The following is a 21536-nucleotide window of genomic DNA, read 5'->3' as shown; positions in this document are numbered from 1 at the left end:
CCTATTTTTAAAACTCTCCAGGGACACAGATTCCATAACCCCCTGTGACAACCTCTGTTTAAACTCACTCCTCCAATGCTTACTTAGACTAAGTGGGTTGGCGCTTTTCTTTTTGTTCTTGCTGCAAAAATTAGTCTTAAACCACCATAAAATTTTGTTGGAATGCTCTTTCCCAGCAAAGAAGCTGAACCAAATAAACCAAAGAACAGTTGATGAAGATCTGGTATTGTGTACTTGGAGTCAAGTTTGGATATTTCTTTTAGAAGATAATTATAATCTAAATTATTGGGCTCAGCCCATCTTTCCCCTTATGCAACTACATTATATGAATCATCATGAATTCTGAAACAATGAATAAGGATTTATGAAATTCCATTTGAACATTTCATAGGAAATGCATCTTTGGTCTTTAATAATCTTTATAGCTCTTCTGTAAGTTCTTCCCCAAATTTTTTGCTTTCTGGTATAGCTTCCTTCTGGAGCTCAGACTGCTATAGACTCACATGAAAGTGCAATGAAATAGGCTGATTTCATGACATATAAATATGCTACACTTCTGCTTATACATCCTGACTTTAGGTTACTACTGCATGTTAATTTAGTCTTTCTCTTTAACCATACAACATCATGAGTCAATGTTAGTTAGAAATCTACTTTAGGAAATTCCTACATTCTGATTTAAGTCACACATTTGAAGTACTTTCCTTGCAGCACCAGGGATCAAACCCAGAGTCTCGCATATGCTAGGTAAGTGCTCTACCACTGAGCTATATCCCCAACCCACCTTTAATGTTTCTTATTTTATAATTCTTTCTTGGATGTCCTTTGAAGCCCTTTTCTACAAAGACTTAGACAATGAATATGGAAAAAAGGCTACCTAAGCTATCAGGCTTTATGCCAAAAAAAAAAAGTGTTGTCATTGATATGATGATGAAGATGATGATGATGATGATGATGTCTCTTTCTGACTGCCTGATTCTTAAAATAAAATTAAATAAATCCTTGGCATAATCTTCAAAATAGTTTGATTACTAGACTGTAAAAACCTTTTCTACCTTCTTCTGCATAGGTTCTTGCTTTTGCTTATTCAAAAAAATGTTCATTAAATTCACATTCAATGTCATATCTCTCATGTTAGGTATTGCAAAGAATAGACACAATGGGTGCTCACTCCCTGCTGAAGTTTGTTCAGGTTGTTCACTGGACAACACTGGGAAGCTCTCTGGTCAGGGCCCTGAGGAGCACAACTCCTGGAGATGGTTGCTGAGCTTGACAGACTAGCCTCCTCCAGCATATTCCATTTTCCTAACCTTCCCCTTCACACTTGCCCAGCAACTACAGCACCCGGGATTTCTCAAAATTCCCAGTGGCTTCCACTTGCTCAAGCAAAAGAAACCCATTAGTGATTATTTTTCTTGCTCTTTGGCAGCACTGGACATGGCTGACCACTCCCTTGAAGAACACAAGAGTTGATGTGAGTGTTAGGAACTGGTACTTCAACCCATCGGGTTCCTCTTGTTGTTGCTCTCTGTCTTCATAGACTTCCTTTTGCCTTCCAAGGCTCAAGCCAAGGATTGTTCATCAACTACTAGCAAATATGAAATGAGTGTGGGAAAATAGGCAGGCTAGGGCACATGTTCGTGACCTCACCACTAGAAAAGAAGTAGAAGCCAGTTTAGGTGTCTTGTTTTTACTTTTCTATCTCCTTGGTTTAAAAAAAAAGAAAGAAAAGAAAATCAACACACCATGTAATACAAACCTGTTTTAAAATATCAAGAATATTCAATTTCTAATATCCCACTGATTTATCCAGTTTGAAGGGTAAGTTTATTCATCCATATCTATCTTCACAAGTCAATAAACATTTGAAGTACAAAGAAACACTGGAAAAAATTTAATAATATTTAAACCAAGCTTACAAATTGGGATCTATATTTAAGCATTATTAAAAGCAAACAGGTTAAAGTCCAATTGGCAGCCTCTTGATTTGATCTTTTCTTGAACACAATTCTGCACATCTTACATCTGTGTTAACTGAATACTCAATTAGAAGCTGATGAATCTAGAATAGAAAAGAGGAAGAACAATGTTGCAACTCAGTGGAAATGCACTTGAGAAAAAGAAAACACTGATGGAATTTAATACTTGTGAAGATTGTAGATTGCCCTACTAAATTAAGTTTGTTCATTCTTTCCTATGTAATCAAAATAAAAAAGCATATAGAAAGAAAATACATCATTCTCATAAAAAAGCTGATCTCCAGCCTTAAGAAGGAACAATTGCACAAAATATATCGCAGTGGTTCTATTGAAAGACAATATTTGCAGAATTTTAGTTATTAATTTTAATTATAGTATGAAAGCATAAGACCATCACTATGAATTATTCACTGCTCAAAGGAAATATTTTGGAGTTAACAGCCTGGTGGGTAATTTTATTCTTTTAAAGTGACTTTTATAATAATAACAATTTTCTTAATGGCTTTGAAATACTTAATGCCTTTAAAATGTCATATAAAGTGCCAATTAGAGTTTTATGCAAACCATCCCTCTAAATTTTTATGCCATCATTTTGGAACTGTTCTTTCCTTCTGTTCAATAGCTGCATTTTTAGGAAAGAAACTAGACTGTGGACAGTGTGAGCTCGGAGCAGCCCAGGACATTAAGATGATTGAGAAAATGAAATAGAACATACTTGGGAATAACTGACCTGTTAGCTTGACTTTAATACCTGACAAAATTCTGGAATGGAACATCTTTCCACTGAAAAATCAATTTGAAAACACCCAGAGGAGAAAAATATCAAATGAAGCAGTTTAAAAATGCTTGTTTAAAAAAATCATGAAAATCCAATCTCAGTTTCTGATATGAGGAAACCAAGGAAGTGGTAATATACAGAAGTTCTGATATATGGTCATTGAATGCAAACCTCAGCTGCCTCCCTGATACATCATCTGGGTTAGATACTTAGTTGCTAATTGAAAAGTATTTAACTTTACAGATATTTCTGTAAACAAATGGGAACAATCAGGAATTTCAGTTATATAACATCTTATTAAAATAGGCAGATAGTGAGGTGACATCTTGCTCTTTCCATTCTGTGTCCCAAACTGGTGGAGGCCTACTATTTATAATTTTGCAAGTAAATAGTATGTTATATATTTATATAGAGTAAGTATAAATATTATACATCATCTATATTTCTGTTTTATGTAATATGAAACTACCTTGTGAGTTTTTTAAGCATGCATATTTGGGGAAGCCTAGGCTCAGATAATTTAATTCAGTAAGGCCAACAATTTGTATCTTGGATAAGATTAATTATAATTAAATATGTAGGACATATGAAGTCTACACTGAAAAATTATATAGTTGAATTTTTTTCCCTAGATTATTTGGCCCTAGGAACCATTTTAACTGTGGAAAAGAGCCTTAAGCTTAACATTTTGTATAAAAACTTCTTTGAGGGCTGGGGATGTAGCTCAGTGGTAGAGTACTTGCCTGGCATGTGTGAGGCAGTGGGTTTGATCCTCAGGATCGAACCACATAAAAATAAATAAGATAAAGCTACTGTGTCCTTCTACAACTTAAAAAACAAACAAAAACTTCTTTGAAAAACCCATCATTAGGAAAAATCCTTATGTCCTGCCCTGGGATCCTCTACCTGGAATTCCAGTTCAAAGTACATAACATCTTCTCCTTCCCCTCTCCCCGTTTACCTTCCATTAAAACAATGACCAGAATAAAAGCCTAAGGTAAGGAAGACAACAGAATGGAGCAAGAGAAAGAGAGAAGCTAGGTCTCTTTATAGGAGAGGAGAAATGAATGGAGGAAGGCTAAATGAGAAGGTGGAGCCTAGATACAGGTCTCTCCACTACAGTTGGAATGGAGTAACTGCCATGCAGGGAAGACCAAGGCCAGGAATGAGAAGTGAGGCCAGATTAGAGAGACGTGGAGGGCTTCCCCCATCCCCCAAACCATGCTGCAACTGCCAGTGGGCAGGAATCCTGATGCAGCTCTTGGGAAATAGAGTGGAAAGATGGAGCTAAATTGTCAGTTACGATAGCAGGAACATCCCAGAGAATGCCAGCATTGGTCAAATAAGTAAGGGTAGCATCAATATGTATTAAGAAGAAAATAAAACCAAAGAACTAAAAGGAGCAACTGTTTAAATTCCTTCTCCTTGAGTTATTAAAGAAAATTATATATAAAAGCCTCGCCTTAAACCCAGGCATCTTAGGCACTAGTGTCAAAGGAATGGATGATTCTTTAAGGGCAAGGGTCTTCCTGGAATATCTAGAGTGTCCCCACTGGGTTTTGGTCCTTTTTGCCAATAAGTAAAGCCAGTTCTTCTCCATCTTCCTCAAACATCTCATATGCACTTAAAATGTGATTTACTGTAATCACATGCAGTGCAGTAAAAATCTAAGCTATGACCCTGGTTTTTCTATATGAATCAGACATCAGTTGTTTTATTTGTATTTTTCCATTTATATATCTAACTGCAACTTAATTATTTGTTCATTTATTTATGTGTGCATGTATTTATAACCCTTTGAATTTCAGAAATGTTCAAATAAAGCTATGTAGTAGATTATATATCATTAGTACTAGAATAATATCACATTAATTATTATATATATTTGATGAGATTTTTTCCATTGCTGATTTTTTTTTAAAAAAAAAGGCTGGATGCTCTTGTTTTTAAATTTGGAAAAATAAAATCCTTCCAGGATGATTGTTTGGCTGAAACACTCAAGATCACATTTAATCTAAAAAACTTTGTATTTCTTTTTTTTTTTTTAAAGAGAGAGAGAGAGAGAGAGAGAGAGAATTTTAATATTTATTTTTTAGTTTTTCGCAGACACAACATCTTGGTTTTGTATATAGTGCTGAGGATCGAACCCGGGCCGCACGCATGCCAGGCGAGCGTGCTACCGCTTGAGCCACATCCCCAGCCCCCAAAACTTTGTATTTCAAGGTGATGCCTGCCCACCCTCCCTCCTATTCTTCTTTCCTTCCTTCCTCCCTCCCTCCCTCACTTCCTCCTTCCTTCCTTCCTTCCTTCCTTCCTTCCTTCCTTCCTTTCTTCTTCTTTTTCTCTTTTTTGGTGGTGCTAGGGGATCAACGCTCACACAAGCTAGGCAAGCACTCTACCACCTTGCTTCACCCCCATCCCCCAAACCCACATAATATCAACTGTATTTTTGCAGCAATTATACACAGACAAATGTAATAGCATATACTTCAAAATTTTCAGAGTATTTTTCTAACACAAAGGTAAAAACACTGGACAATAAATTAATAAGGACTGAATACAAGTCGGGAAACATTTCAAAGTGCCGTGAAAAAAGGCAACACTTCATTTGAAATGCTCAAGAATAGTGCTTTTAAAATAACCTGGGAGAGAGCAGATATTAGCAAAGTCTCACCTCTGTTTTCTTTCCTTCTCATGAGAATGCCCTTCAGCACTACTTTCAGGAAGGGTCCTTGCTTTTGTTCTCAACATTTTTCTTAATTTAAAAGTAGATGTTGGGTCAATTGAGAAAAATGAACATTTAGTGTTGCTCATAGCCCTGCGATTGGTGTTGTATATCATGAATGTGATTAGGGGCTTGGGTCAAATGCTGAGATGATATTTAGTGAACTATGGATTACTAATGTGTAAGACAAGAAAAGCTGTGTTTGCAAATAGAGAAGGAATGAAGAAAAATCTCCCCATTGCTGCCTGTACATGCTCATGCTCCTAGGCCAAATCAGGAGGCAGTCTGGCCCATTTATCATTAAACATTCACCTCTTCCCTGGCCCTGCCTTTCAGAATTAGCCTCTGTGTCCTGGGATGAGCTCTCCTAGCTTTTGGGGCTCTGTTTTGGTTTTCCCCTAGAGACGGAATCCACGACTTGTTTATCTATCAGATTACGATTTCTTGCATCTGTTCTAAAAAACCTTCCCCATACGCAGTCCATCACTCCAAAACCACAACCTTCCCTAAGCCATCTGTTTATTCAAAATAATGAATTATGTTTCTCGCTTCAAATCTTACCCATTCAAAAACTACCTGGCTAGGGACACTAAATATGACAAAGAGGAATGAAATCTATTTTTGCAACTCCATTAAACAACTGCTCTTTTCCCCACAAAAACAATAACAACAGCACAAAAACAATAACAACAGCATTAATAAACAATAATAATAATCCCATATCACAATAACAAAACTCAACCTTCTACCTTTGTTCTTCTCAGACTTTGAATTTTTACAATGGTAAGAATTGGAATCTTTTACATGTTTATACCCAGTAAAAGTAATATGTGTGTGTGTGTGTGTGTGTGTGTGAGAGAGAGAGAGAGAGAGAGAGAGAGAGCTGACTTCTGGGCAGGTTATAAGGTGCATGAAAATAAAAATGCCTGGGTCTCCTATTAATTTATTTTTCACTTGACTGGTTATGATTCTTGGAGAAGTAACAAATTTACCCACAGACTTCACTCTCTGTTACAAATTGTCCTAAATAAACATTGTAATTGGATTTTCCCCCAGTTTTTTTCTCTTGTAATATCACTGCCATACTTGCCTGTCATAGTAAAATAACAAGGCATAACCATTAATTACTAGCCTCCAACTAGTAATCTTCATTTATATCAGACAAGAGAGGCTAGATAATTCTGGGATTTAAATTTTTTTTTTCAGTGACTTGAAAATAACAAAAGTTTATTTCTTGCTACGTATTCATTAAGGGTCCTTTGGGGACTCTGCTTCTATGTCATCATCTTCCTGATTCCAAGACCCAGGTGGAAAGGCAAGAGTATCAGATATGGGCAGAGGGAAACCAGAATATGCAAAGCATGTATTGGCTCTTAAGGACTTTATCAAGAGGTTCAGATTGCATCAGACAAAGCAAATCTAGTGATTCCACTTGAGTTTAATAGGGAGAAATATGATTCTTTCCTAGGAAGGAACATGGAAGACTCCTGGCCACTGACACTCTCTGGCACTACATTTAACCTGAATTTTACCCTCCACACAGTGAATATCCGTAGATGATGCTCACAAGACAGCCTTTCTTTAGCATGACTTCCCCCTGTCTCAGCATCCTGGAGCTTCCTCCTGCACTAGTACTTCCTCCTTGCTCCATTTCCACCAATTCTTGGTTGGACATTTGCATAAGCCTCCCTGCTTCCCCTTCTTTCTAGCCTGACCTTGGCTTCTGATGCCTGGGTTTACTTGTTTTCTCTAGTCTCTGTCTGACTGGGTTCTCTTTTGGATCATAGCATTCCCCCATTCTGGTTCAGCACAATGCAACTATTAGCACATTTCCCTTCTTATACAACCTCAGAACCTACATCTTTCATACTGGGCAATATAGCACAGTTGAACATTCCCAGATGTACTCCCACACCTTGGCTCTAGCCCTAATGGATCAATTATCAACTCAGTACCTCACAGGAGCCACAACATCCCAAGAAACATAATACTATTATTCCAATTTTATGGCCATGTAGCCAAGGTTTGGAGAGGGTAAATGATTTGCTCAGGAACACAAAGATCACATTTAAAACATCTTTTCTCACTTCTCTGCAGGCCAAAGATAAATAAAAATGACAGGTTATCAAAATAAAGTTTGATAAGGGTCTCTGAAAGAACAATGGTATTCATATCCTTAGTAGGCAAAGAAGGTGGGTATAAACGGTAAAAGACTGTAGACTGCATCAAATCTGAAGTTTGCTCCTTTGTTCTGCAGAAATGTCTTGTTTCAGAAGATGGGCAGAAAGAAAGTGTGACCCGGGTGAGATGAAAGGTGGATGGCAGGGAATGAGCTGGACCTCCACAGTGAGGTAACCACCCCGCCTCCTCTGGTCTGAGCTCCTTAGAATTTTTTATGTGCCTCTTTTTCAAAATTCTGACTTAATGTGCAATGACTCAAGAGTAGCTTGTTTGTTAATCAGAGATTATTTTCATTTGTCTTCCTTCTTCTCTCATGCCATTTTTTATTGTTTCACTGCTTTTATCTGATTGGCTAGTACACCTGAAATCTTTCTCATAACCTCCGTGACCTTCATCAACCCTTCTTACTGGATACATGTAGAATTGGCATTTTAAAAGGGCAGCAATGTTTCTAATAAGTGTGTTAATTTAAACTACTGGAGACTCCACAAGGTGAGAATGTTGTTTATTGTTTCTGCTGCTTCATTCTCCTTTCAGAACATAAGCCTAATGCTTTCCTGAGGGCACAGAGGAAAATCTCTCTGTTCCAAAAACCAAAAGAAAAAGAAGCAAACAAAACCCCATATCTAAAGTCAGTGTTCTTTAACAGGAGTAGCCTGTTCTAGTTCCTGCATGGATTTAAGGGTTCTGAGGTTAATATGGGTCCTGAACCATATGGCAAGATTACTTGCCCAAGCAGGTAGTTGAATCTCCTTGGTCCCTTGCTCCCACTCCTTACATTTAGACTGTTAAATTCATCTTGATTTAAAGTGCTGCATTAGAGGTGTCTAGGTGCTTTTGGATGGAGCATAGCATTGGGTCAGGGGTTGGCTGGGGGAATAGATTGTCTGACCTATAATCTACAAAAATCAGTACAACTTGAAAGAAAGATGCATTCCCATCAATATCTTCCATTTTCATGTTTTCCACCATAAAATGATTTCTCAAAACTGTACTCTAATTAGCACGGAACGAAAAGAGAGCTCCACACTCCATCTCAGTGATGACGCACTGTGGGAGGCATCAATAAAGAAGGCAATCAATGTCACGCTACTTGAAGGATATGAGTTTCCTTTATTTCAGGGAGAAGATTTCTGAGTGTCTGGCTACATTAAGATTAGAATGCATGCAAGCCACAGTTTGGGAGAAATCTTATACAATTTTGGATTAACGCATTCAGAGCTCTGAAACCCACTGCTAAGATGATTGAAAATTACTTGAACACTCCTGGGCCTTCTTGGTCATGATCTATGGGAAGCAAAGTGGTGCAAGGATTCATACACTTAGGACAAAGCTGTCCTAAGCCAGTCAGCTTTGAGGTCTCAATTTCCCCAGCTGTTAAAATGACAAGGCCCCCAAGAGACCTAAAATTCTATGATTCTATACCTATCAAATGCCCACAAGAAAACTCCCTCCCCACCTCTCCTCCCATGCTGGGATAAGCTTTCCAAAGCACTTACCATGTCCTTCAGCATAATTGGAGGGAATCCAAACCCTTCAAGAACTCTCCACCTTGTCAAGCTAGGATGGCCCCAGCATCACTTTAGGAAAAAAATTAGAAAACTGATGTTTTAGTTCCCTTGGACTTTTTTACGAAGATGTTTTGCAGTATAGTCTGCTTCTCTCAAAGAGAGAAGGAAATGGGAGTAACTCTACATTATTATTTTTCTCAAATTTTCACCCACAGAGTCAGCTATTGAAATTAGAGGGGCAAAGGCTCTACAGTGTGGTGGGAATCAATCTATGAAGCATATTTTTCTTGTGTAGGAACTTCTCAGAGCCAGCATGTGTGCTCAACACTGTCTGGGGACAGAAGAATCAGGTCCATTGTGGAAGAAACACAGTAACAAGTTCCACACATAATCTTATTTTTTAAGTTGAAAATGTCAACTATCCAGAAGTGTTTTCCACAACCCACTGGAATATCACAATAGTTCAAGGTTGCCTGTAAACCAATCATAGGGAATTACACTGTCATTCTAAAGTACTTGCACTTTCTTCTTACTGTAAGGTGATAGGAAAGAAAATGCAATTCTACAAAGCTTGTTTTCATAAACACAAAGAAAACCAATTCAAATCCAACATGATTTGAGTAATTGGTTCAATTCAACCATAGTGACTGGTAATAGCACTGGTTATTTTCCTTTCAAAGGTTGCTGGTTATAAAATGAAAATAAATTCAATGAGTTTCAAGCAGAAGTCTATACTGTGAAGACCTAAATAAAGAGTCATTTCAGGGCATAATTATAAATCATGCTGCTTCCATGGATGCCTCCAGAGGAAACTTTCTTGTGGAACTTTGTTAGGTGAGTTTTTGCCCTTAAAGTTTCACCATAAAATGACTAGTATTTTGTGTTCAAGCACCTTGAGCATTTTGTATTTTTCATACTTTTGATCATAATTTCAAAAGTATTTCTATTGTCAGCAATTGTCATTTGTGCTGGCTAGTGCACTGATCCATCTTAATGACCTCCAGGAACCACTTATCCACCATTCCTCCACCAATGTGGCCTTGTCCCAAAATGACCCTCCAAGGAATACACAGTCAGCAAAATCATAATATGAATAATTCATAGAAGGAACTTTGCTTAAAAATTAAATGAATAGATTATAAACATAAAATAAGGGGATCTAATGGGAGGCCAGGCATTCTCAATCACCATCTACATAAGACATAAAGCAATTCAAATGATTGCATTGTTTTCTTATCTTTCTAACTTCTATGTGTCTGCATTCTTGCATATGTTAAATGAGGTTAATAATAGTTCTTACTGATTCCCTAGGGTTGTTATAAGGATTAAATGAGTTAAATTTATATAAAAGGGCTTAGAATAGTTCCTGGTACAGTAGATGTACCCAAGTGTGTGATTATACAAGTAAAAGCTATTATATAATCATTACTTTTTTTTCCTCCTGATTGCACCAGTGACCATAGCACATCTTCCCATGATAAAGTAAATTATAATATTTCATTTCTGTGTAAATCTAGCAAGTCCTAATGCAAATATAATTTAAAAACCTACTTCCTATGCTCAAATTAGAATTGGAACACTAAAGAAATAGCTCTGTTTTGGATCCTGTATGTATATGTTAATTATTTTTGTTGAATTTTCACTTATGTGACAAACACCTTTAAGGTGTTTTACATGTAATGATTTATTTAGTCCTCACAAATATAATAGATATTGTTTTCATAATTTTGTAGCTATAGAGATTGAGGCAAAGCCTGGTTACATAACTTGTTCAATATTACACAGATGAAAGTGGTGAAAGAAGAATTTAAACAGAGGCAGCTGGACTCTAGGGACATGTTTACTCTCTAGACTGTTTCTTGATGTGGATAGAAAGTTCCTTGTTTTAATTCCTGAGCCAGAAGCTACCATTTCCCAACAATGGAGAAGTCAGTATTAAACTATTGCCATCAGTGACTCAGCAGAATCACCCAAATTTAGATTCTTTACAAGGGGAACAATTTTGTTCAATGAGTAACTTTTTACATAACTTACATTCTGTCTCTCTAATTATATGTAACCCCTGATACAAACCCAAAAGTCTAAAATAGACTATGGTATGTGGAAGGCCCTCCATAAATATTTGAACCTACGTGACACTGTCCAATTGAATTGTAGACATTGCAGGACGCAGCTGGAATCTCATCTGGGTCTTGTTTCCTTTGCTGGTATTTCTCCTAACATCATGCAAGTCTGCACTGAGTCGGCTGGAGGACCCACCTGGGAAAACTTTGTCTTCACTCTTCTGAGAGCTATCTGCCTTTATCTTATTTCAAAAAAAGTTATCACTCAGCTTTTGAAGTAAATATGGGACTTGCCAGAAAACATTAGCTCAAGTGTTGCAGTTGTCAGATGCAGGGTGTCAAGAAATTCCAGGAGCCTCTTGTTGAGTAATACAGGTCACACAGTGGGTATCAGCAATTTCCTTACAGGGATGTGGTACAACCAAGTTAATATATTTAAACCAAGTTTTTTTTTTTTTTAAAGCAGCTAGACACAGGCATGTAATTTTCCTTATATTCTACAACAAGAGTAGCTATGATGTAATAGCCCAAGATTTCCACTAAATGGCCCACATTCCAATTCTGCCAGTTCCTAAACTCTTTATAAACTTGACTAACCCACTAATCTTTCTGAGCCTTGGTGTTCTCAGATGCTAAATGATGCTAAGTGTGTTAGCTCTCCCCATGTGCTATATGTGCTTGTATATTGTTACTATTTTTTCAGTTCCAGGGAACTCTTTAACAGATGAGTATGGCTCTTAAAAGGCATACTGTGTAAGGAGAGAAAGCAATCAGAATCATCATTATGGAAGGCGAATTCTTTCTTCTTTTCTTTTTCTCTCTCTCTTTTTTTGGATCCTCCTGTTGAGACATTAGCCTGTAGATAGGATACTCAGGAACTTTACTGAGGAGTGGATCATGGAAAATACCCATCTTAAATGGTGTCCCCTCACTAAATAATGATCTGGGCCTTATAAATGTAAACATGAATGGGTTTAACTGTTGAAAGTCTCCTCAACCTGAAAGATAAAACTGGACTGAACCCCAAAAGGCTAAGCAGGCATAGAAGAGGAGACCATGTGGACTTTCCACTACCCTTTCATGGGAAGGAACCCTGAGCCTAGACTCTTCGGCCACAGGCCTGCCAAGCCCTGGCTGGGGACAGTGGAAAATTCTATTCTATTAACAGTGCAGGTACATTTTTGAAACTTAGGAGAAGAATTTAGATGTAAAACAACTTTCTCTCTCCGGTGGACTCCGTTTTCTTCTTAAGCCTCCTTCACTGTGGGAAAACCCATTTCCTCTGACTCACTGTAATTGCAGAGTCACCTTAGTTTGCCTCAGTTGTGATGCTTAAATGCCACTAATGGAAAAGAACTCCACAAATATGAGATGTCTTCCAATTATTGAGCACTAATAATTGGTTGTAGAAAAATGTAACTGCCCCAGCAGTTAATCAGGGCAACACTGTCTCCTCATTTTAAAACTTATTGTTCTAATGTAGGGATCAGCAAACTTTTCCTGTTAAGGGCTTTGCAGGCAGATGTCCTTGGCATTTACTACTCATCTCTGTTATAGCATGAAAGCAGCCATAAATCATGCATAAACAATGAGCATGTCTGTGTTCTGATAAAACTTTATTTTTGGGTACTGAAATTTGAGTTGCATAGGATTTTCATGTTTTATGAAATACAGTTTTCTTCTTTTTTATTTTTTTCTCCAACCATTTAATAAAGCAAAACCATCCATAGCTCACAGTCTATATCAAAACAGGTGGGCTGAATGGGACTCACAGGCCATAGTTACTATATTCTTGTTTTTAATTCATGTGTTAGTTTCTTTGAGGATAGCAAGCACATTGTCCTCATAGAAATGAATGATAATTAGATGCTTCTAATATCAGTGATTTATATGAATGCTTGGGATCCACAGGATTGCAGGATCCTAGGAATTTGCAAACCAATACAAGGGAGGAGAAAGGAAGAAAGAATAGGGAAGTAAATAACTGAAATGTCAAGAGTGGCTGAAATTGGACTACACTATCTGGGAAGACATTTCTTGATAAGCTATTTGGAAACATTGCCTTTATTTTTTACTTTTAAAATTCGGGTCACAGTTGAACACAGATTGCTCAGCAGTGCTTCAAGAGGCTGCTGGGGCTTTGCTGTGATTAGCATCAGAACTGAAAAGATGGGATATGAGCCATGATTGTTAATGGAACCAACTGCTTTGTCCTGTTATCATTCCACATGGCAAACAGAGAGAAAACGAATCCAAATAGAAAGAAAGAGATCGTGTGCTTTTTATGCATTTTGATGCTAGTCTTAGCGTTGAAGTGCATTTTCAGAGTAATTCAAATAAAACTACATCTTTCTGGACCTAGGATACACTCTGAGATGAAGAGATTACTTCCTAGTTGCACAGCGCTACGACAACTTCACCCACACTGAATTCTGTTGATGACCTGTGGTGCCCAGGGGAGAGACCGGCCCAGTGCCAGTTCAGAAAGTTTCCTTTCTGTTAGTGCAATGATTATTGTGGATATATTCTTTCCAAATGAACAGTGAGATCTCTGGAAGAGCTAAAAACAAGACAAAAACTCAATCAGTTCATTTTCACATTTGTATGCTTTTACAGAATCACACCGCAGGTGCAAGAAACTACTAATACAAATGAACGTATATCCACAAGTCTCAAGATTTTCAGAACTTGAGCAACTTCAAATATTATTTTCCTTCCAGTGGTAAAAGTCTGAGAATCACCAAATTGGGATAATCTTTGGGTATTATCCATTGTTTAGCATTTATCAGAACAATGCTTAGGTCATTTCTGAAGGCGGTTAACCAAAAATACCCTCCCCACACAACCAATCTTCTGTACCAATATTTATGGGCCTTCCACATCAGATATTATCTTGGGTCTAATTTACATCCTGAGAAGCAGTTCATCTTCTAGATCCATTTGATGATTTTGCCAGTCTACAGGACAATAGCTGAGAAAAGAACTTTGAAAATTTAGATTCATAAAAATTGTGTAGGTCTTCTTTCCCCCTCTGCACTGGTGATTAACAAGAGCATGGGAGACATGTGCTATAGGAAAGGTAAGATGTGAGATGACTCATAAAGAGTCAATGAAAAAGTTTGGTTCTGGAACATTTCTCTAGTCTACAAAGAGAAGGGGAAATAAATTTAATATGTTTGATTGTCATTCAAGAGCAAAGGGCTTTGCTCCTCCAGCTTTTTGTTTGGCACAACATAAGCTCATGTTCTACCAACTTGCAAAGGGAGCTCTCCTTTTCTATTTCCTCTCTGCAAACAAACAGTCCCTTTAGGAGCACACCTTTCCTAAAGCCTTCCCTGCTGTTTCTTAAGAGATGGGGTGAAGGTGGGGGTTCTGCCTATTCTAAAAATGTGATCTGATGATTCTTAGTTTTCTTAAGAGAGTAAGTAGATACCTGCTAGAGTAGGTAGAGATGAACCCTATCATGATCTAATGTGAAATGCTAATTCAACAGAACTGTAACTGTTCAATGCTTAATATGTCTATCTATATTTAGTGTATTGTAGGGATTGAATTTATCTTGTTTTGGGTCCAGAGTTGTCCCTAGACATTGTCCTCAGAGCTGACCCTTTGTATTGTCGATTCATGTGCTAACTTCCAAAAGAACCTTCTATATTTCCCTGAATCAAAACATACTGATTTATAACTATTCCCCAGGATTCTTCTCTTAACTTGTTTAGGAAAGAGTTGAGGAAAATATGCTGATGTTAAAATGGGCATTAATGACAACATACCACTTTCTCTGGAATACTGTACTTAAACCAGGATTATGTTAAAGAGAATTGGAATGTCAGGAATGCATCTATAATCAGTTGAAATTTCAAGGCAGGGAAGGAGATATTTTCCAACCACAGAACTTCATCAGAGCTCTCAAATATAACCATCAAAGCATCCCACCTACCTCCACCAAAGCTAACCTAAACAATGGAGAGAAGTGGAGTATTTAATATATAACCTAGGGAGCAATCACTGTACATGCAGATTATAAGTGAAAGATGTTCATGGAAAATAGTAGAGATGGCAAAATTTTAAAGTTATGATTATAAAAGACCTTAACATAATGGTTCTAAATAACGGGAAATCTCTAATCCATATGGATTTAATTTAAATAATTCTATGTCTGAATTTCATTACATAAGCCACATGCTTAATTAGGTTCATAATAAGTTAATTTGTGAATTTCAACCCACTTATACTCCTAATATCAAAACCTAATTTTTAATAATTTTCCTACGCTAACAGCTCAAACTTAATTAGGTCATTAGTTGCAATGAAAAAGAAAAAAGCATTTGTATTTCAAGTAGCTCATATTTCACCCACGCTTAGTGAATGAATATGTTTCTGCATGTGGTTGTTAATAAAGGCATAAGGAAATGTTTCTTGAATATATGCTACAGCTTAAAGAGCACTGGACAATGTCTATATGAGGGAGAAGCAGTTAGCAAATTCATAAATCAGTGTCCAATGAATATTCCTGTGGTTATAAAGTAAATGATTTTTAGGTTAGTAAAGCTATTTGCTTTTATTACAGGTATTAATATTTCAGAGTATTAACTGAACTCAGGTCACTGCTATTAAATTCCTATGAGCATTCAAAATTTTAATGAAGGCAGAATATTTTTATTAAATAAACAAATGATTAGCAGTAAAAATAGACATTTAAATCAACCCTAACTCATAAATGTATTTAGAGTTCCCTGGATGCAAATGATAAGAATTCATCTCCTCCCTACATGGCACAAACATATAGCTATGTAGATTTCCAATTTAAGGAAGGATTTGGAAATGCCTTTAGAAAAAGTGATATCATAACCATATTTTATAAATATACCTATAATATTTAAAGGGGATGGCTCCTCACATCTTAAATTATATTCACTTACTTTTCTGATTAGAGAAAGAGTTTCTGCCGGAATTCTTTGTTTATTGCTTACAATGTCTCATTTATTTTCAAATTCATTTAGAAAGCAATTATTTTAGTAGTTACTTTATAGGTACAGGTAATAAAACTGGAAGGTCATATAAGCATTTCTCTCTCTCTCCCTCTCCCTCCCCCCCACTCCCTTCCCCTCTCTCCCTCTCTGTAGATAAGGAGGCAAAATGATTTTCAGAGCAAAGAAGAAAATTTGAATCTTTTGCATGGCGATGTGCAATGTTGAGATCTGCCAGCAAATAGAATTCTGTTTTGTGCCTAATTCTCAGGAATTTTCCCCCTTTGGGCTTGTTTACTGTCCATGGATGCATTGGGGGACCAACAAACAGGTTCATGGATATCAAAAAGAAAAAGGGCTCAAGATTTAACATGCCACCTTCACTCCTAATTCCCTCACCAGCCGATGCGGGCAGTGGGCCAGAAACCAAAGCTGATACCTGGTTATTCCACCTTCAAGGACCCTGGATCCTGGATAACATCAGGATATAGGCATTCCTTATTCAGGCTTGGCTCGTGTTTGCTCAGGGTACAAGGACCTAGACTCTTACAGAGCCTTGTGAAGCAGTTTGTACTATTACTCTCAGTATGCTAACAGGCCTGGAGTAACTGGGTACACAATTCTCTATTGCAGCACACATATTCTTGTGGTAGTAACAACTAAATCTATGGTCTTTTTAGGTGGGATTAGAAAAAGTCCCTCTCATGTAGAGTATCAGTGATTTATGCACAACAAGAAGACAAACTGCCATTTGGCAAAAAGCTGTGTTGTTTCCAAAGGGTTTGGATTCCACAGATGGGCAGGGGAATTCTCTTTCCCCACAGGCCTGCTTGCTTGCAGGCCACTTCTCTCCCTGGTTTCGATCTTTGAAAATCCCAGAAAGGCAAGGTAGTGTTCACAGCGTCCTCTTTCTTCTGCTTATGTAAAATGTGAGAAGGAAGCCTCAGGGGCTGAGGTGCTGGGGTGAGGGTGGACTGGTTGCCTGTCCACACTGGGCATGCCAGGCTTAGCTTAAACACTGAGGTAACAGCGCCTGGGGGCACTTTCACTGCAGCTGACTGACTGCATGCTTGCAAAGTGCTGGAGTTACTCAGCACCTTGTTGTCCTTTTGTCCCTCTGTCTCCACTGGCACTCACACTCAAATACAGAAAACCACAATGATATGCTCATGTTTATACAAATTAATATGCAATGAGCTGAGATGGGCTGTATCCACAGATGCCAAGCCTGAGGAGAGGGGGTGTTGAAAGGCATAGAGGAAGGGCCTAGAGAAATGCCACATTACAGTGGCCATCAGAAACACCTCTGGGGTGAGTGGGGGCATGTGTTCAGGTGTGAATGGGAAGTGGGAATACTAGAACACTTCATTGTGGACTTCACAGCCTTGTGATGGGAATGTGAAAATATTATTCACAGGAATCTCACCGAGTTTTCTTTCAGATGACTTTACTCCAAGAATATAGTTCACCTGAATGTCTTTGATAAGGGTTAAAATGTTAGAATGGACAGTATTAACAGTAGTGTGTGTATGTGTGTGTGTGTGTAATGTGTGGATAACAGAAAATTTCCAAACATACTTAGAGATATGCCACAAGTTCAAATAATATAAATATAATAAATTAATTAAATTAATATTATAAATACTAATAATGTATAAATATATAAATTAATATAGATATATAATATGTGGAATTATATAACTAATTTATACTAATATATAAGTGAATTGTATATTACACATATATGATTCAAACTGTCTTATCTTACAATTGATGGAGATATCCCATCAATTGTATTTCCTTTCCCTCCATGGCTAACCTAGAATTTTCTGACAAAAGGGCAAACAGAAACTTGAAATTTCCTTACCAACCTTGCATACCTGAGTTCTTGTGTTTTTGTAGGGTTTTTTTGGGGGGGAGGGTTGTCTTATTTTGTCTTGAGATGGGGTCTAGTTATGCTGCCCACACTGGTCTCAAACTCCTGGTCCCAGTCCTCCTGCCTGAGCCTCCTGGGTGGCTGGGACCACAGGTATTTAGGTGTGTGCTACTGCTGACAGTTTCTACCTGAGGTTTCTGCCTCCTCCTCCTCCTCCTCCTCCTCCTCCTCCTCCTCTTCTCTTTCTCCTTCTCCTTCCTCTTCTCCTTCTAGAAAACAGAAACCATTATATTCTGACTTCAGAACTGAACACTACAGAAAATTGATTTTATTTATCACACCTCAGGCTTATGAGTATTAATTGCATAACCAACTGTGTTACTTTTAATTTCATTCACAACATATGATTTCAAAGTTAATATTCAGACACGAGGAATACAAAATTATACTAAAATTACTGAGATGCATATAAAGTAGGAATTTTGCTGCATGAATGTAAAACAGATTGCATTAACAACTCTTATGCCTTTAAAATCAAAGTTAGATATATATTTTATTTTAAATGCTCATAAAAGTTCCTGTCTGATAATATTAGAATAGTCTTGTCCAAATTGTTTATTTCCAAGCAAATATAAGGATTAGGAAAAAAATGTTTTCTAGACAAACCAAATAGACTACAGAATTGCCCATAACAAATAATATTTTCTTTAGGATAAGCTACAAAAGATACCAGCTAAGAAATAGATCTTTCAAATCTGATATTAGGATTTGGGACATAAAGATAAAACAGGAATTACTTTGTCATAGGGGAAATGCAAGTTCTCTACAAAGGCAATTAATTCAGGTAGAATAAATACTTCTGATCTTTCCTAGTCACGTGAAAATAAAACATAAAATAATTTTCCCCTAAACAAACAAAAAATGACTTTGAAATTCATTAGTAACTTGTGTAAACAGAAGTAAAGGAAATTATTTTCATTTCAGTAATTTCCATTAGTTATCATTATTTTATCCGTCAAATCCCAATACAAAAACTAAGAAGGGAAAACTTTAATAAATTGTAAAGTCTACCCTTGACCATAGTGTTCAAATTGTCTTAAGGGAGACTGTGTATCAAAATTAACTGAGAAGAAAATATGCCCCTGCTGGACAGGGTGGGGCCACATTCTACTTACTAAGAGTCACTATCCCTATTGAGACCACCAGATGTCCTTCTGATGTGCTGAGGCAGAAAAAGTAATGTATCTCAGCAATGACATTCTCAGAGACAATTCTCAACACTGGTATTATTCTAAATACATATTCTAAACAACTGACCATAGTTAATATATAAACTTACATTATGTATGTAAAATGCTTAATATATATTATGTATATATGTAATACATGTAATATAAATAGTATATATTAATATACATAATATTAACATGTATTTTGTATATTGCATATATACAAAAACATATTTTATATACATACATATATGTATGTGTGTATATATTTATACACACATATATATATTTTTAATATATTATATATTTATATATTATATATTTATATATATTAAATATATTTATATATTAAATATATTTATATATTATATATTTATATATATAATATATTTATATATTAAATATATTTATATATTATATATTTATATATATAATATATTTATATATTAAATATATTTATATATTATATATTTATATATATATTAAATATATTTATATATATTATATACATATATATTGCCTCTGATGCACTCCCCACTTCCATGATGCATAATTATCGTGACTTCTTAAAGTGGTAGCTAATACATTGCCAGGAGGACATCCAATCCCCAGTAATAGAAATATCAAATGGAGTCTGAATGATTGTATATGCAGGAGGTTTACTCTTACTCAGGAAGAATTGTGGTCTTTTCTTCATTCTTGCCTATTTGAACCAGAGGATCTTACCAAGATTTTGATTAAAAGACAGACACCACTCTTTCATATAGCCTCATTTTTTAAAATATCTCCCTTTTAAAATGTCTCCTTATTTATTCTCAGTCATACACCGTCAAGTTAATCTCATCAACAATGCAATGGTTTCAGGGACTTCACAAAGCCTCTTCTTCACCCTGGAGGAAGGCTGGCAACAGAGAAAGGGCCATGCCCTCTCCTTGGCCACAAATTTTCCAGCACACACTGTGGACTATTTTTCCTACCTGATCCATGCAGAGCAGTCTTTGGGGAGTCTGTCCCAGAGATTCTTTTGCCTCTCCTTTGTGTTGGACTGCTTCTTTCCTGGGTCCTATGTGTTTGTCTTCCTTGATTTGGTCCCTCAGTTTGGTGGATCATGTCTTCCAGTGGTGTTCTGAGAAAGAACATCCTGTGTGTTTACTGAGACCTGCCTTCTATCCTCCCCTTGATTGACAGTTTAGCTCTGTATTGAATTTTACATAGGAAATAATACTTTTTCTAACTTTTAGAACTCTCCATTCCTCTAGTTCACAGAGTTAATTTGATTTTTAATTCTTTGTATGTGACTTGTTCTTCCATCTGGAAGCTTTGAGAATCTTCCCTTTGTGCCTGGTTTTGAAATTTCATGATGAGGTGCCGTCCGCCAGTCTATTTTTATTCATTGTTTAGGCATTCTGTGGGCCCTTTCAATCTAGAAATTCATGACCTTCACTCTTGGGGAAATGTCTTCAATTATTTTCTTGATGATTTCTTATCCTCTATTTTCTCTGTTCTTTTTCTTTTTGACTTCAATTATTGTATATTAGATTTTCTGGACTGTTTTGTAAGTTTCTTCTCTGACCTATTTTCATTCTTTTTGATCTACTTTCATCCTTTTTGTTTTCTAAATGTCTTTTTTGTAGCCTCTTGGTCTCAGTATGGATACAGCATCTCCTTAAACTCTCTACAATATTCATACTAGGCTTTGGAAGACTTCTTCTATGATCATTTCTTTTTCTGACGAGTTGATGTTTTTCTTGTCTGTTCTGGTTTTTCTCTTGCATCTTGAAGGTTTTTCCCGGATACAAGCTCTGAACCTGTGTATGAGGCTGGTTAACTTTGAAGTTCTCATAGTGTGGCATGGGGTGGGCCATTTGTTGGGTATCAGTGAGTGTGGGTCTTTTCCCTTAGGCTGCTCAGATTCCCCAGAGGAGAATCTTATCATCTCCTACATGAGCAATGTTATTTTATTGGGACATCCAAATACTCGGTATTCAACAAGCATAAATCCTGAATCTGTTGTTAGTATGTTAGCATAATCTTTTTTAAGGCTTTTATGACTGCATTATAGTTATACATAATAGTTGGGTTCATACATGCATAGAATTTAATTTGCTCCATTTCTGTCCCTGGTGCCTCCTCTTTCCCTTCCATCTCCTTCCCCCAGTTCCCCTTCCTCAACTCTACTGATCTTCCTTCTATTTCTTTTTTAAAATGGTGCTTTATAGATATA

Source organism: Marmota monax, unplaced genomic scaffold (assembly GCF_021218885.2).
Source record: "Marmota monax isolate L192 unplaced genomic scaffold, Marmota_monax_Labrador192_F-V1.1 WCK01_AAM20220418_F8-fsc00006, whole genome shotgun sequence".
Taxonomy (NCBI): Eukaryota; Metazoa; Chordata; class Mammalia; order Rodentia; family Sciuridae; genus Marmota; species Marmota monax.
Note: the sequence above shows the minus strand (reverse complement) of the source record.